Source organism: Dermacentor albipictus, chromosome 1, assembly GCF_038994185.2.
Source record: "Dermacentor albipictus isolate Rhodes 1998 colony chromosome 1, USDA_Dalb.pri_finalv2, whole genome shotgun sequence".
In the NCBI taxonomy this organism is placed as follows: Eukaryota; Metazoa; Arthropoda; class Arachnida; order Ixodida; family Ixodidae; genus Dermacentor; species Dermacentor albipictus.
The window spans coordinates 278,052,770-278,070,928 of record NC_091821.1 but is presented as its reverse complement, the minus strand read 5'-3'; the positions used below and the strand labels follow the sequence as shown (position 1 = coordinate 278,070,928).

Sequence of the window (18,159 nt, the reverse complement as noted above, 5' to 3'; positions counted from 1 at the left end):
AAAATGATTGCGCATGCTGTTTCCAATATTCTGGCAACCATTATCAACGTAGCTTTCAAATCTGGCATCTTTCCTGTAGAACTGAAAAATGGTAAAGTCATTCCCGTTTTTAAAAAGGTGACTGCATGCTAATATCGAACTATCGACCCATTTGCATACTACCTTTTGTCAGTAAAATATTAGCAAAGTTACTTGAAATTCGCGTTACGAAATATTTCAATAAATTTCAGATTTTATCTCCTTCACAATTTGGTTGTCTTGAAGTATATTCCACTGACCTCACTTTATCTTTAACTGAAAAGCTGAAGAAAGCAATTGATGGGGGCTGCTACACACGTTCTGTATTTGTAGGTTTCACCAAAGCACTCAACACTATCAACCCCCAAATTCTTCTTACAAAGCTTGACGCAACAGGGATAACTGGTCCCACACTCTCATTAATAAAAAATTACTTACTCAACATGTCAGGTTGTTAGTCTGTTAGGTTTAAATCTAGACCTCAAGTAACAAGTATAGGAGTACCTCAAAGTCCTATTCTTGGCCCACTTCTTTCCATAATTTAATTAATGATTTGCCAACTTCTCTTACTACTTCAGAATGCTTACTTTATGCAGATGACACAACAATTGTTAACACTGATACATGCAACCAATACCTCAAGTAAGAAGTATAGGAGTACCCCAAAGTCCTATTGTTGGCCCACTTCTTTCCATAATTTAATTAATGATTTGCCAACTTCTTTTACTACTTCAGAATGCTTACTTTATGCAGATGACACAACAATTGTTAACGCTGATACATGCAACCAATCTCTGACACAAACTAAATAATGATCTGACAAGCTTGGCGGTTTGGTGCTTCCATAAACTGCAAATTAATCCCACTAAAACGAGGTTCATTGTCTTTCACTTTCATCAACATGTACATAATTTTATCCCGCCAGTATTTTGAGATCAATTCGCAACTGAAGCAGAAGAAAAGGCTATGTTTTTGGGGATTCAACTGGACTGTCACTTGAAATTTCAATTGCATATTGCTCACCTGCGAAGAAAAATAGCTTACGGCACACGTGTTATAATTCAATCTCGTGATATATTTTCTCAGCCTACATTACTTTCGTTATGCTACGCTTTTATTCATTCCCATATTAATTACTGTATCATATCTTGGGGCAATACCTACAGCAGCCACCTTGTCTCCCTTCAAACTTCACAAAATCAATCCATTAGAATACTTACTAGTAGTCCCTATCACACTGACGCGAAAGCACTTACTTGCCAACAACATCCTAACGGTTGATAACACTTTCATATACAAGCTAGGTATATGATTATTCAGGGAAATCAGCAATCAGCTTCCTCTGTTCATCATCCCCCAATCCAACCTAGTGATACTCACTTGACAAGGTTTGCACAAAATCAGAATTTTATTTTACCTTCAGTTCATACGAAATATGGCAAACAAATGGCATACTTCACTGGAATCTGTCTATGGAATACCATACCATCGGTTATCAAAATCTTTCAATCAAATGGAGAATTAAAAAAAGAAGTGAAAACTTTCCTCATACCCATGCCATATTCTGCATGACTGTGGTTACTTCTTTTTGGTGTCCTGCTCCCTATCATACCTACCTGCCCACAACCTTTTGTTGATGAAGCATCTCATTAGAGGTTCTTTTACATTGCTGAAAATAGATGCAACTTCTTTGTGCTTTCTTTTTTTATTTATTTTTAGTAATTTCACTCTGTAACCATCCGACAACTGCTTAGGAGTGTTAGGACTTGGCAGCAGCGGGGGCAGCGAAGAGCACACCTGAAACATCTTGTCGCCGCAGAGAAGCCCATCAAACAAGCCACAGCTGCTGCTTGCCGTGGATCCACGTGCCTACGTTGGGAGTGAGGCAACAATACCTTCTGGAATCTGCACCACTGTACCGCCACCAGGGGCCATCGAAGCCTACATAAACCGGACATCATCGTGCGCCGGACTACTTGGCAGCAGCAGGGGTAGCGAAGAGCATGCCTGAAACGTCTTTCTTGTCGCCGCAGGTTGGATATCACTCCCATATATACTTTTTTTTCTATTCATCATTTCTTTTCTGTTTTGCTGCTTTCCCGCTGCCATAATTGTCTACTGTTCGTTTGGTACCCTGTCTAACCATGTCAACTCGTTTCGAAGAAGATATGGGGAAAGAAATGAAAGAATTCAAGTCTAAAATGGAACCTGATCTGAGGAAGGAGTTGAGAGAAGTCAAAGAAAGTCTCGAGTTCCTAAGTCTCAATTTGAAGAAAGCAAGTGAAAAACGAAATGCTGCAAAAAGAGAATGAAGCTCTGAAAAAAGAGAACCTAACGCTAAAAGAAGAATGTGATAAGATTGTGAGAAAGCTTACAGATCATGAATCAAGGATCACAAATAGCGAGCGATACTCTAGGAACCGCAATGTGGAAATCAAGGGGATAGAGGAGGATAGGAATGAAAATCTGCATGAAATACTGAATCAAGTGGGTCGGCTCTGAATGAACCAGTAACCGTGAGCGACATTGATGTTTGCCACAGAGTGAAAACCAGGAATGATTCTTGTTCAAACATAATAGTGTAATTTAAGAGCCGCTCAAAGCACGATGCCTTTCTGCTCAAAGCAAAGAAAACTAGGCTCTCGACAAATGACATCGGTCGCTCAAGTAATAAGCCAATATTTCTTAATGAGCACCTCTGCCCTACTCTCAAGAAATTGCCTGGAATGGCAATCAGTAAGAAAAAGGCATGCGAATGGAAATTCGTATGGACAAGAGATGGTAAGATTTTTGCTCGAAAGGATGAACAGTCTGCAGTGCTTCGCGTAAGCACTGAAAGTGACATCGCAAAAATAGTTTGAGTGAATGGCGTCTTGCCTTTGGACATCCTTCTTATCCATCATGGCATTGCAATCTGAAGACGTTAACAGTCTTGCAGCTTCCAAAAACAATATTGGACTACAGTTGGCGACCGTTTATTTGGACCTCACGGGGATTGCTGAAATGTCTGAATAAACAGGTGTCCGAAAAAAACAGATTAAGAAAAAAATATATATTTCCACGCACTTATTCGGGCTGGGCAGTAGGCTTCAAGAAATCAAGAATGCGCGGTTGCACGCTGTTTCCGTTTACGTGCAATCAGACAAGCCTGAATCTCGGAGAAGGTCGTACGGTCACTATAGGTGGCTGAAAGCACAGTCACTGCTTGTGCACGCTCCGCATGCAACGGCAGCGTAGCACATGAAGCGTCATCTTCCGCTTCGCAGTCATTGTCCGGCGGTGCAGCAGAAACCTGTCGAATGATCGCTGTCATCGAGTTCTGCGCATGTCAGTACAGCAGTGCGAGCACCTGTGAAACTGTCAAATCAGACGGTGTCCTGAACCACTGCACAGGTCTTGGCAGAGCACTTTCGGTGTCAGTAGGGTGCACATCGGAAGGTGACAAATCCTACGCTCCCGGCAACCGCTTGCCGGCATTCCCCAGCGCAGTCTGCGCGGGCACTGTCAATGCCATTAGACACTTGACGATATGTTTCCGTATGCCACGTTGCATCACCGCAACCTCGACACAGCACACAAAGCAAACATCACCACGCCGTGCCCGAAGAAACAAACAAATCAGCTGCTGAATTGTCTTGACATGGCTTACTAAGCTCAGACTGGAACTGCTGTAGGTATGAACCAGGCAGAAATGATGATGATGAGCGGGGATTTGCAGTAGTGCCACTTCGTGGGGCAGCAAGGAGGCTTCATTAAAAACAAAAATCGCATTCAACAAATCGAACCATGCACTGGTCAGAGTCGGTGCATGGTGCTCTCGATCGAGTTGGCTCAAGGAGTGTCAAGGAGTATAATTGTCAGAATATACGAGACATTTTATTCGAGACTGATATCGTGTTTTTTAGTATCGTTCTCCCCATAGACAATAATATATAACAACTGTCGAAGGTTCGGACACCTTGCAACCTCTAGTCCGATTTTTTGGACACTCCTTCAGCCAATTCAATCGAGAGCACCATGCACAGACTCTGACCGGTGCATGGTAAGACTTGCTGAACGCCATTTTTGTTTTGAACGGAGCCTCCTTGCTGCCCCATGAAGTGGCGCTACTGCAAATCCCCGCTCATCATCATTGTTTCTGCCAGGTTCGTAGCTACAGCAGTTTCGGTCTCAGCTTAGTAAGCCATGTAGACAATCCAGCAGCTGATTTGTTTCTTCTTCACGCACGACGCTGCGAGTACGCCACGTTTTTCGTTTGTGCGACTGGTGTCGGCCGACGGCGTGGTGATGTTTGCTTTGTGTGCTGTGTCGAGGTTGCAGTGATGCAATGTGGCATATGGAAACATCGTGTCAAGTGTCTAATGGTGCCGACAGTGCCTGCGCAGACTGCGCTGGGGAATGCCGGCAAGCGGGTGCCGGGAGTGCCTAGGATTTGTCGCCTTCCGATATGCTCCCTACTAACACTGAAAATGTTCTTACGAGACCTGTGCAGTGGTTGCATTGCGATTCCGGACACCGTCTCATTTGACAGTTTCACAGGTGCTTACACTGCTGTACTGACATGCACAACTCGACGGCGGCGAGATCATTTGTCAGGTTTCTGCTGCACTGCCAGACAATGACTCTGAGTCGGAAGATGACACACCATGTGCTACACTGCCGTCGCATCCAAAGCGTGTGCAAGCAGTGACTGTGCTTCCAGCCGCCTATAGTGACCGTACGACCCTCTCTGAGATTCAGGCTTATCTGACTGCGCGTAAATGGAATAGCGTGCAACAGCGCATTCACAATTTCTTCAAATCTACTGCCGAGCCCGAATAAGTGCGTGGAAACAAAGGATTTCTTTTTTTTTTCTTAATCTGTTTTTTCGGAAACCTGTTTATTCGGACATTTTTTTCAGTCCCCGTGAGGTCCAAATAAACGGTCGGCGACTGCACATCAATTGACCTATTTATAACAAACCTACCAGAGCACAAAGTTATTGGTGGTGTATTGGCGTCAAGCTTTATTAACCACTTACCTATTTTTATGTTGGCAAAGGTGCTTAATCGAGACCGTACGACACTTCCACAAACCAAGAAAATTCAAGATATTTGCAAAAAAACATTGCTGAACTTGCACAGTCACTTTATAAAAATAAATTGGGATGCCGTATACATGTCTCACACCTCTGACAATGCATATGACGAATTCTTGTGCCTATTTCTTGATGGGTATTGGAAGTCATTTCCATACATCATATACAAGACAAGTAAAAAAGTGCGCACGCCTTGGATAAATAAGGAATGCCTTAAAATGATTAAAAATAAAGATAAGCTTTTTAACAGGTTTCTCCAAAAGTGTAACACTGATGACTGGGACATATTTCGGACACAGAAATAAAACTAATGCCTTAGTACGGAATACAAAGTGAAACTATCTTAGAATGACAGAAAGCTGAGCTATTTGGTAAGGATTCATTGTGCAAATATAGAAGTGAGGCGTGCAGACAGGACACAAGAGTAGAGAAGTGAACAACACGAACGCCGACTATCAACTGAAGGCAGCACTGAGGCGAAAAAAGAAAGAAGACACAAAACTCATCTGCGCATGCTCAGGAATGGTAACACCACGTGTCAATCGGGTACATGTGCCGGTCTACGTGAGAGATAACTGTTAAGGCACTTAATCTCTTCCTTATGTAAAGTAATCGAAGGCTGACTCACGCACGCACTTCCACCATTATACAGTCAAACCTCGATATATCGAACACGGATATATCGAATTATTGCGTATATCGAACACTTTCTATATCACGTGGAAAATCGCATGCATTTTTTATTTTTTATTTCGAACGGGGCCGGATGTAAAATGGATACATCGAACTCCGCCGCCCCAGACCAAGTGCGCTCTGTTGACAGGAGGCGAGCTTTCCCGCAACACTCTCGAAGATAGTGGCGGCGCGATGGGCGTTCCAGACTGCTGCGTACGACAGCTCCCACATCGGTTGCGCCGAGGGTGCCATTTGAACGTAGCGGCGTACACACGCAGCGGCTTGGAGCCAGCCACGGCCGGTCTCGAGGGGAGCGCGCGCTCCCCTAGAGACCGGCCGTGAGCCAGCCCAAACGCCTCAATCACGCACGCCCGCGCCCCCGCCGTGCGCGCGTGATCGAGGCGGCCGTGGAGCCAGTTGGAGCGCTTTGTCGGTGCTGAGCCACACAGCATGTGCATTGAGGACTTCGTTGGCAGTGACGACAGCACCGGAACAGTGGCGGAGTTAACAGACGTGGAGATCGCGGCAGAAATGGCTGCTGAGCGGCCAAACGAAGACGCTGCCGAGGCTGATCCAGCAAGCGCTGATGTTGCCCCGCTCCCGACTGCAACTGAGGCTGTAGCTGCTTTGGCCGTTGTACGCCGCTACTGCAGCGCAATAGAAGGCACTGGACCGTGTCTTGTGGACTGTTTGGACTATGTTGAGGACGCCATGGTCAAGTACGCAGTTTCCAATATGAAGCAGGCTACACTGCTTCAGTACTTTCAGTGAACGAAATAAATACTTTGTTTGAAGCTTCATGTATCTATTGCGCCACGATTGGTTCATTGATTGATTTGTGCTAGTTTTTGGCGCGTTTTCTACGTGATTTTATATATCGAATTCTGGCTATATCGAGGTTCGACTGTAGATATGCCATGCCTCTACCGTAGGACGCGTATCTTCATTCTTTTGCCTGTACAATATTGCGCATTCATCTAACTCTGGCGTGCAGTTAGAATGTCGCCAATGTAGCGAAAGATTAGAAGGCGATCCACCGGTTAACGACCTTTTATGTTCCATTAGCCTCTGATTGATACACCATCCCGTTTGCCCTACGTAGAACTGGCCACAGCTAAGGGGAATTTTATACACTACACCCATACGACAGTCAGTAAAACTTGTTCTTATTCTGCTTTACTGTACAAATATCTGTTCGTTTTTTGCTTTTTACCCGCTCCTTTTTATTCTGTACGGCAGCGCATATCTTACCTAGCTTATTGGGAGCAGTGAAAGCAACATTAACATCATATCTACTGGCAACTTTTTAAATCCTGTGCGACACTGAATGAATATACGGAATAGCCACTACTCTTTTTTTACTATTACTGCTTTCTGTAATCACGTCCGTCCCTCTCGAAACCGACTTCTTTAGGCGCTCAGCCACGGTGGCCACCGCTACACTAGGATAACCTGCTTCTAATAGGCGCCGGACCTGCGCATTAAAACTGGCGCTCATTTTGTGCATGCAGGATGTGGTGAGGGAAGACTTAAGGCACGACATGGCAATTCCATTTTTTACTAATTTAGAATGCTTGGATTGAAAGTTTAGCAACGGCTTCGAAGATCTTGGGGAGTACTGCCAACAAACATGATTTTGTTCGAAGATCAAGGAAATGTCAAGAAATTGAATTATGCGTCGCTGAGGAAATTCCTTGGTAATCTTTAATCCTCCCCCATAAAGTTTAAATTGCTCACTTACTGAGGTAGCAGCGGAATCGAATTCTACCCTATTGCAGAAAATCAGGTAATCATCAACGTAACGAAATATCTTGATAATGCTATCACCTAAGGCTTTCTCTAAGCCGTTGTCAACCTTACTCAGGTAAATGTTGCTAAGAATAGGGGCAACCTTTGAGCCAATACAAATGCCTGATTTCTGCAGAAAAATGCCATCTCTCCACCCAATCAGTGTCGACTTCAAGTACATTGAAAGAATTTCTAGAAAAGCTCCCGTGGAAACACCGCATCTGTCAATAAACGCCGACTCTCGCACGTGTTCTTTATTGCACTCATTTACGGAATTTAGCAACCCGTCATGCGGCAAGGAATAATACAGGTCTTCGATATCCATACTAAAAGCTGTACAATCGCCAGGATTTTCCTCTCTCAAATACTGAACTAGTGCCTAAGAATTACGTAGGCAAAAGGGACCTGAAAAAACTAGTGAAGCTAGGCAGTTCTGTAGGTAACTAGCGACACAGACCTGCCACGTCCCTTTCTCTGACACTATAGCACGAAAAGGAATTTCTTGTTTATGAGTCTTGGCCGAGAAAAACAGTTCTAACGTGAGGGATTTAGCTTTCTTGACATTACAGACAAGCCTATCAAGATTATGCCTTGACAAGAGGTCAACCGCACGTTGCTTAACTACCGAAGGCTTGAGTTTTACTGGCTGCAAATTCTTTTCTATGGGTGAAATCGCTTTTTCTGAAAACATGTCATCTGGCATAATTACGAAATAACCTTCCTTGTCAGATATTACTGGTCTAAGTTTATGCTCAACAAGGTAATCAACTAACTGTCGGACAGGGTCAGCCGTCTTAAAATCAGAATTTGATTGTTTAATGCTAGCAATGCAATCTGAAATACAGCGTGAGCGTTCTTCTTCCGGGACGAACCTGGTTATGCAGCGCGGTATGCTTAAAACGTCAACGAGTTTTATGTTAGGCGTTCGTGTTGTCAACTTCTCTACTCTTGTGTCCTGTCTGCACGCCTCACTTCTATTTTTGCATAAGGAAACTATCTGTACAGTTACTTCGATATCGGGAGAAAACAGAAATTCGACTTAACGTGGAGTAAAATTAATCAGCTACTAAATCGGGTACCAAAAAATGCAGAGGTTGGTGAAATAACGCTGAACAATCAACTTAAACAAGGAGCTGAATTAGTGGAAGAATTTAATCACTACATCATAAATCTAGTCACTAGCTCTCATTTTCCGGAGGCAGCAAATGGCATCTCGAGAAATTCTACCAGCATATATATGAATCCCACAACTGAGAGCGAAATAAATAATGTGTACAAATCTCTTAAGAACAGCTTACCGTGTGATATCGACAACATTCAAATCAGGCCAGTAAGGTACGTTCTTGACATCATACTGACACAGCTCACACATATTTATAATCTAGCTCTCTTGACAGGTGTTTTTCCAAAGAAAATGCAAATAGCCAAAGGTATTACGATATTCAAGGGCAGAGAAAAAAAAACAATTTATCAAATTACAGGCCAATATCCATACTACCCGTGTTCTCCAAAGGTTTAGAAAAAATAATGTATGCTAGAATAATTGGGTTTGCCAACAAATACAGTTTGATTAGCCCCACCCAATTTGGATTCAGAAAAGGCAGGTCTACAGAACTTACACATTCTGTACAATTTTATTCCAGATTTCCGAATTATTTTTTTTTTTTGCAGTGTTACAATTGTATAAAGCATTGATGAATTTATTGTCATGAATGCCTTAGGGAATTATCATAGTTCAACGCGTACATTTTTTGTATTTTCACGCTCTCACTGTATGCCGTGTAAACGGGGGCTCGAAGCTTCTCAAGTGGATAGATCCACTTTTTTCGAGCCCTCGTCTTCCACAAAAGAACAGATTTGTGGATGTAATAAAGTTTTTTGATTGATTGATTGAATTACCTTTGTTTTGTACCCTAATTGTGGCTTTTGGTTCTTGTGCTTGCTGGTCCCCTTTTTTTTTTTTTCCTGCAGTCTATTTCATTGTCCGCTTTCGCTACTGCTGTTCTTTTTTTATTTGCTTTGCCTGCGATGTATTTTATTGTTTGTGTTTGGTACTGCTGTTTGCTGATTCAATTAATTTTTCAACATTCACTACCATAGGAGGTCCCGATTCAGTCTCGTTAACTATGGGACCTCCTTCTGTATACACACATTTTTGTAATTCATTTATAGCTTAAATAAAACCACTTCTGACTCTGACCTTTGTCTTCTGCATATTAATTGTCAACCCCAATCTTATACTTGCTGTGTTAAGGTCCTCAATCATTTGTTGTAATTTATTCCCAGTGTTGCTGAACAAAGCAATGTCACCTGCAAACCGAAGGTTGCTGAGACATTCGCCATTGATCCTCACTCCTAAGCCTTCCCAATTTAATAGCTTGAATACTTCTTCCAAGCATGCAGTGAATAACATTGGAGAGATTGTGTCTCCTTGCCTGACCCCCTTCTTGGTAGGCAACTTTGTACTTTTCTTGCGGAGAACCAATGCAGCAGTGAAATCTTTGCAGATATTTCCTGAGATATTCACACATGCCTCCTGCACTCCTTGATTATGTAATGCCCCTACAACTGCTGGTATCTCTACTGAATCAAATGCCTTTTCATAATCTATGAAAGCCATATAGAGGGGTTGATTGTACTCTGCAGATTTCTAGATTTCTCAACTACCTGATTGATGACATGGATGTGATCCATTGTAGAATATCCCTTCCTGAAGCCAGCCTGTTCTCTTGTTTGACTTAAATGATCTGTTGCCCTTAGTCTATTGGAAATTATCTTGAACATTTTATACAATACTGAAAGTAAGCTAATGGGCCTATAATTTTTCAATTCTTTAACGTCTTCCTTCTTGTGGATTAGTATAATGTTGGCATGCTCCCAGTTCTCCGAAGCCATGAGGCATTGAGTATAAAGGGTCACAAGCTTTTCAAGCATCATATCTCCTACATCTTTGATTAAATCAACTGTTATTCCATCTTCTCCTGCTGCTTTACTCCGGGTCATGTCTTGCAAGGCCCACCTAACTTCATTGTTAGCTGTAGAAGGAGCTGCTGTATCTTGTTCATTACTACTTCAAATGAAGGTAGCATGGCTGCTCTGGGTACTGTACAGGTCAGTATAGAATTTGTCCGCTGCTTTTACTAAATCTTCTAAATTTCTGACGATATTACCCAGCTTATCTTTCAATGTATACATTGTGGCTAGTCCAATGCGGCGTTTTCTTTTCACTGATTTGAAGCTGCATCCATTTCTTACTGCTTCCTCAGTCTTTCTCACGTTATAATTTCGAATATCCCTTACTTTCTCCTTGTTGATCAGTTCTACAAGTTCTATCTCATCTCTTGAGTTGGACACTTTCATGCTTTGTCACTTCTTTATTAGGTCCTTTGTTACTTGGCAGGGCTTACCTACTAGTTGCCTTGGTGCCTTACCTCCCACTTCAATTGTTGCTTCTGAAATCAGCCTAGTTACGGTTTCATTCATTATCTCTATGTCATCTTCCTCTCTCTGTTCCAAAGCTGCATATTTGTTTGCAAGCACCAGCCTGAATTGGTCTGCTTTTACCTTCAATGCTTCTAGGTTAACCCATTTCTTCTTGACAAATTTTACTCTTTCTCTCTCCATATTGAGAGAAACCCTAGAGCTCACAAACTTTTGATCACTGCAATTTACCCTACCTAACACTTCTACATCCTGCACTATGCTGGGATAGGCAGAGAGTATGAAATCTATTTCATTTCTTGTTCTTCCGTTAGGGCTTTTCCAGGTCCCCTTCCTGCTGCAACACTTCCTGAAGAAGTATTCATTATTCAGGGCTTATTCCTTTCCACAAATTATACCGACATTTCTCCTCTAGTGTTCCTAGAATCAATGCCGTAGTTGCCAACTGCTTGTTCACCAGCCTGCTTTTCCCCCACTTTTGCACTGAAGTTGCCCATGACTACAGTATAATGAGTTTGCACTTTTCTCATCGCTAATTCAACACCTTCATAAAACTGTTCTATTTCTTTATCATCGTGACTGGAGGTTGGAGCGTAGGCTTATACTACCTTTATTTTATACCTCCTATGCAGCTTTAGTAAGACTCCGGCTACCCTCTTATTAATGCTGTTGAATTCATCAATGTTGCCTGCTATGCCCTTATGGATTAGAAATCCTTAAATCCTCTGTAGCAGAGAACGTGGCTGTTAGTAACCTCACTAAAGCCAAAATTATCCCATGCAGTGCCTGCCAATTCTTGACAGGGTTCGTACAGGTCTCGGAGAAAGAAATTCAAGGACATTCAAGGACTTTCAATGCCCTGTCAAAGCTATTTAAAGGGTGCACAACGGCATCACATGTAGCAATTTATTACAATCACAATGTTTTCAAAACACTACAGCTAAACTTAAGGATAAGGTGGGTAAAATTGGCACTTTACTTAGTTATATTGAAATTGGACCTTGTGTGCAAATAAGTAGAGTCACCGATGTATTTTTCTTGCACGAGAGAGGCCGAAAAACTTTTTGCAGCATCGCGCAACTGGAAAAATAAACGAATTTCAAGATGAGAAAGGCACATTTTTTGATTTGTAACAGTCCGTGACCAAAGATACACTTTCATGTCATGTCGATTATGTCTTTACATCGACGGTACGAAGCGAAGCCTGAGAAGCTTTCACATACACTCTGCCGCCATGACTGATTGCGTCACCTGTGGTAGGATGACTTTGCACCTACCATAGATTAAGTTCAAAGATAAAGCGTGGCTGCATGAAGAAGGAAAAACAAGCTGCTGCACCTGCTTTTGTGCCGTGTGCCCAATGCGGCAGAATTTCGCTGCATCACCAGCCTCGAACATCTTTCTCTCGTCTCCCTTTCACTTTTTAAAACACAAGTCCAACAGCGCCAACAGAGAAGGGGTGGAAAGGAATAGAGCTCAAGAGGGTGTGACTGCGACGAAGTCGTGCTGTGCAGGATCAAGAAATTCGAAGGTTTTCAAGGGCCAAAAAGATTTCTAGAACTTTCAAGGGCCTTGAAAATATACTTGTCAATTTCAAGGGTTTTCAAGGATTTCAAGGACCTGTGTGCACTCTGCTTAGAGTCCTGCTAAGCTAGCTTCACTAGAGAGAGCTCGTGTTGAACTTTGCCAGATTTCTTCGCTGCACCAATGATGATTATCAATGGGTTTTAATGGTGCAAGGGCCAGTTCTGGCCAAAGAGCACCAAACACATGGTGGAAAGAGTTAACAATGGTACATGAGGTCCAGGGTGTAACATGGCTGTAAAGGGGCCTAACATAAGTCGCTCCATAAATGCATAAAATATATATTCTAAAACATGACAATGACACATAGGATGTGCCATGACTATAAAATATTTGTTGCGAAGTGATCATAAAAAATAAAATATGTAAGCTGCACTAATGCCTCACCTGCGCTCTTAAGCGCAAAGGCCGGGAAGCACGTGCTCTAAATACTACTATCACAGCAACAGCCTCTGACAAGAAATTGCACGGGTGTATAGCATGTATGAGGGAGAATCAGAACAACTTTGCCCCTATTTTTTGATTAGCCAAAAATGTACATACAGGTAATTACAAACATGCATACTATCCTACGTACCTTACACAATTTTTCCACATAGTCCCAACACCAGTCCAGACATTTTTACCATCGCAGCACTAAATTTGATATGCCCCTGTGGTAGAATTCATCCGGCTGACCGTGGAACGACCGTCGGACTGCTGCCTCAGCTTCATTGTTGCACGTGAATTGCTGTCCTGCCAGAAACTTCTTCAGCGGACTGAAAACATGGAAATCACTAGGGGCGAGGTCCGGACTGTATGGTGCATGGCCCAGACTCTCCCAGTGAAATGACCGGAGCTCGTCAGCGGTTCTGATTGCCACATGTGGCCTCGCATTGTTGTGGAGGATAACCGCATAGCCTACATCAAGAATCCCTCAGCATTTTTGCCTGATGGCAGAGCAAACGTGACAGTGTGGAACAATAAGTGTTGGCTTTGATGGTTGCACCTTGTGGCATAAAATCCAGCAGGAGCGGCCCTCAGCGATTCCAGAAGACTGTTAACATCACTTTCCCAACAGAGAGCACCGAACCGAATTTTATGTCACAGGCGAACCCGGATTTTTCCACACCATCCTCTGCTGATTCGATTGCGGTAGCAAATGCAGTGCCCACATTTCGTTGCCAGTAACAATGCGGTCTAGGAAGCTTTCACCCTCCTTGGTATACTACTGCAGTTGATTTAGTGAAGCAATCATTGACTTGCCTTTCATCATGTCATCCAACTGCTTAGGCACCCACCGACATGAAACCTTCTGGTACTCTAAAGACCCATGACAATGTCGTAAACACTCCCATACAAAATGCCACGCTCCCAGAAAATGTCCTTGAGGAGCGCACACTGATCCACTTTTCCCGTTGCATCCACGTGGCAAATGTCGTCCGTCAGCAACGCATGCGGACTCCCTGAATGGTCATTGTCATGCAAGTCTTCACAGCCTTTTGCAAACCTTACAACACCACCACCCCACACTTCTCAAAGCGAGACATCTTTCCCCATACGTGGGCTGTATTTCCCCGTGGATTTCGAAGGGTGTTCGTTCCTTGCGCCATAGAAAATGAATTACACCTCACTGCCCGTACGCTGTGGACATGTGAAGCACAGCTGCAATCTAAGATAAGGCCGGGCTGGTCCAAGAAAGGTCCACCGCTGAGAATGGATATGTTGACTTCGCATTTATTGCTGTGTTTGGCAAAAAAAAAGGGGGGGGGGGCAATGACTTTTTCATTCGCCCTCGTAATACACCGACACCACTTAAAAAACCTAAGACTAATTTACTATCAAAGATCAGGTCATTGCCTAGGAACATTGCTGGATGTAGCAGCACTTGTTGGCGATGTGGTAAACAAGTTTTTCTTTTGTTTTTTTTTTTTTCTGTGAGCCTCTAATGCATGACATACCAGCAACACGTGGAGCACAGTCAACGTCTTGCCACATTTACCACAGATAGGCAGCTCATCACCAGTCGGCAAGTACGAGTGTGTGCCATATGTATGGCCAATTCAAAGTTGACAGATGACCTCACTTCGTCGTATTTTTTATATGGGTGGCCTATTCCCCAATTGCAGTTTAATGACATGCAGTTAGATGCTTCATTGTTTCATAAACGTTGTCAATAGCTCCTAAGATTTTTCCATAAGATAAGTTTCCGTAAGTTTCAAGTATTTGGCAAGGACAGCTGCATAGAAGTTGGTGGCATTTGTAGCTACTGATGTGGTAGTTTCGGCTGCGAGCATATTGCCCTCAATACCTTTATGGCCAGGTACCCAGCATATTGTGATATGCTGGTTAGAGATATACATTGTACACAAAAGTGAATAAAGATGATTAAGTGCAGGATTTTTATATTTAGTGAATGACATTATGAATTTTACGACATTTAAGGAGTTAGTGAATATAATGGCTTATTGTATTTGTTTATTTGATGTATTTGACAGTCGACAATATCGCATACGCCTCAGCCATGAAGATACTCATTTCCAGATGCAGACCATCTGATTCAAATAAGGATGAACCATGTGGTGCATAAGACAATCTGGCATGCTTGGCAATATATGGCCCCTATTAATGTCCCTGCTGAAGGTATCGCTGAACTTACTGCTAACCTTAAGATTTCTACAAGTGCTAGTGTTGGCAACATTAACTCTAAAATATTAAAAAGCACTGCATCCATCTTCTGTCAAATTCTGTGCCTCAGTTTCCAGCACCACTATCACCTGGCTTTTTTCTACAGACTGGAAAATTGCCATCATCATCCCTGTGCTTAAAAGCGGAGACAGAAATTCACCCGAAAACTACCATACAATTTCACTAACACACATTTGCTGTAAATTACTGGAACACATATCACTTCTCACATTTACTGCCTCCTTGAATATAATTCTTTCTTTTTTCCTGAACAGCACAGCTTCCGAAAAGGATTTTCTTGTGACACTGAACTGCTAGAATTCATGACAAACTTGCATTTTAACATAGACACTAACCTACAAACTTACTGCATCTTTTTAGATTTTGCTAAAGCTTTTGACTGCGTTGCACATACCCGTTTGTTTTCGAAATTATCTGCTCATTGCCTACATCCTTTTACACTGTCATGGCATCATAACTTTCTTTCCGCCAACAATTTGCAACAGTTAAAGGGGCCCTGAAATGATTTCGACAATTTTATACAAACGTACCGAGTTGTACTTCATCATCATTATTTTATTTCCTTGTTCTATGATATAACTTCAGGTATACCTCAAAGCAGCATTCTTGGCCCTTTATTGTTTCTTATATACCGTCGAACCCATTTATAACTAACTTTATTGTTCTGCGCAAAGTGATCGTTATAACCACAGTTCATTATATATGGACTCACCCTTAAAAACACTAAAAAATTAACTACACTGAAGCTGCTATCAGCAGTTACAATTCGGCAGCACTTTGGTCCAAAAACCAGATTTTCAGTGTCAATTTTGATCCCAGTGCGCTCCCACATCTAGAATGCTGCATCTAATGCAAACTTGCATTAGAAACATCCATCTAAAGAGTAAAATGCGAGGTCGTACATTTCAAAACTGCAATCGCAACCACCATATTTCATTCGAGACTTTGTGATATATTTTACTGCCAGTGGGGCATGACTGGTATTCTGCACAAGAGAGTGAAGCATTCCTAGTTGACCAGTAGTGTAAACTATGGAAACTACTGTGGCATTCTGCGAAGGTGTTGGCATTACGGCTGCACATCAGCCACACAAGAGCAATAAAATTATGTTACCTATGTCACTTCGGCCAAAAAAGATGTTCAAAAGTGAGGACTTCACCACAAACCATCATCAGCAATCGGCAATGCCCAAACAAAGCGCTGCCTAACTGTGATCTTCAGATAATGACGGAGTAACCTGGAGCCTCTACGACATTGCGTGGCTGCAGTATGTGGTGCAGAGTTCTCGTCGACTCAGGTCGCTTCGACAGGAACAGCCATTGTTCCCAGGATGGATGGACATATATTGTCGTTCAAAATCATTGAAACAGGCTGTGGGGATGCGTGACTCTCATGCGTCCCCTGATACGTTGTTTTCCCGCATAGCTCCCGTCTCCTGTAGTCCGGCTTCGCCGCGGGCCCCAGGCGGTCGGTGTGGTTGAAGCGCAGTATGAGAGATGGCGCGAGTGCTGCGCTGCTAACGCTGCCTCACGGTGGGGTTACTTGGGCACGGAAAGGAGAAGGCGCTTCCTCTTTGGCTTGGAGTCGGCAAGTGGTGCGGACGTCCTGCGCATGCTCCGATCCATGCTTCTGCGAGACCATCTTGCGAGGCCTCGTTTGAATGCGCCACCGTTCGCGTGACCGTACACGCGAACGACCCGGCGTTGGTGTCCAGCACGGGGCGAATATATTCACTTGTTATCCAATCGTGGTGAGTCGGACATCTAGATTTGTCGCGCGCCCATCAGCATGTTTTGTGGATAGCAACTCGGCTAGCAGGCATTGATCTATGAAAGGTGCAATAAATGCCCTTGTGATTGTTTGCACTACTGTGTAGCCGTTCCTTTGTCCCAAGAGTACAGGGGTGAGAATCCCACAAGGTATACATGTCATATGCAATGTATTACTTGTACTTCGATAATAAAACTTGAATCTTGAAAAATCTTGGCATCCATAATGAAGAAAAACAAAACCCTTCATACAGAGAAGCAAAACACATGCTGCGTAACAATGTATTGGTTTCTGTTTCTCAGCTCTTTCCTTTAAGTTTGAAACTCCAGAAAGCCTTCAGTATTTTGCATCAAGACATAACTAGCGTCCTCCTTGCGCAGTTCCACTGTTACCAGGTCGTAGAGAAGCCAGGACTTCATTCCTGCGGCTCCTGAATATGCACAGTTATTTGTGGGCAAAAACTCGAAGGGTGCAGTCCCAAAACAAAATCTACAAACCTGAGGTCACACGATTTGCTATGCTCGAACTCCTCATGAATAGAGCTCAAAGTTGTTATGAGCATCCTGCCATTGCAACAACATAAAACACAACACCTCAACGTCTGCTATGGTACATATACAAAACATCAGAATGAAAAAAAAATTTTTACTTCACACGGAGGTCCTTATATACCCTTTAGCTGCATTATGCAACCCAGCCACCTGCATCGAAAATGTAGCTCAAACTGGTTAGACTTCTACTTTATAACAAAATAGCTCTACTCTTTGCCTGATATTGAACAAGGCTAATACTTCTCTCGTGTAGATTGAGTGACTCTAAAATAAGATACCGTACCTTTTGTCTGTTCTAAATTTAGAAGAACAACTTTCCTGTTGCTTTGCATCACTGGGAGCAGCCAGGCAAAACAGCTCCTACTTGCGTTTATGATTGAATTTGTCCAAAATACACGGTGAGAAATGAAATTCTCAATAATTCTCCAGACGTTTACTGATCTGCTGCTACCACAAATTTGTCTTGTCCATGACATATTGTCACACTGCAGGCACCACCGTTGTCTGCTGCATTAACTCGCTTTTCGCGCAAGTGACATGTCACAGTGAGAGCAGACATCTCAGCGA

The 18,159-nt window shown here is 42.9% G+C and overlaps 1 protein-coding gene across 3 annotated transcripts in view; it reads right to left on the bottom strand.

Annotated features, from left to right (window-relative positions):
- Tnks (tankyrase) overlaps positions 1–18,159 on the bottom strand; it is a 370,913-nt gene that overhangs the window by 263,800 nt on the left and 88,954 nt on the right. The window lies entirely within an intron of this gene.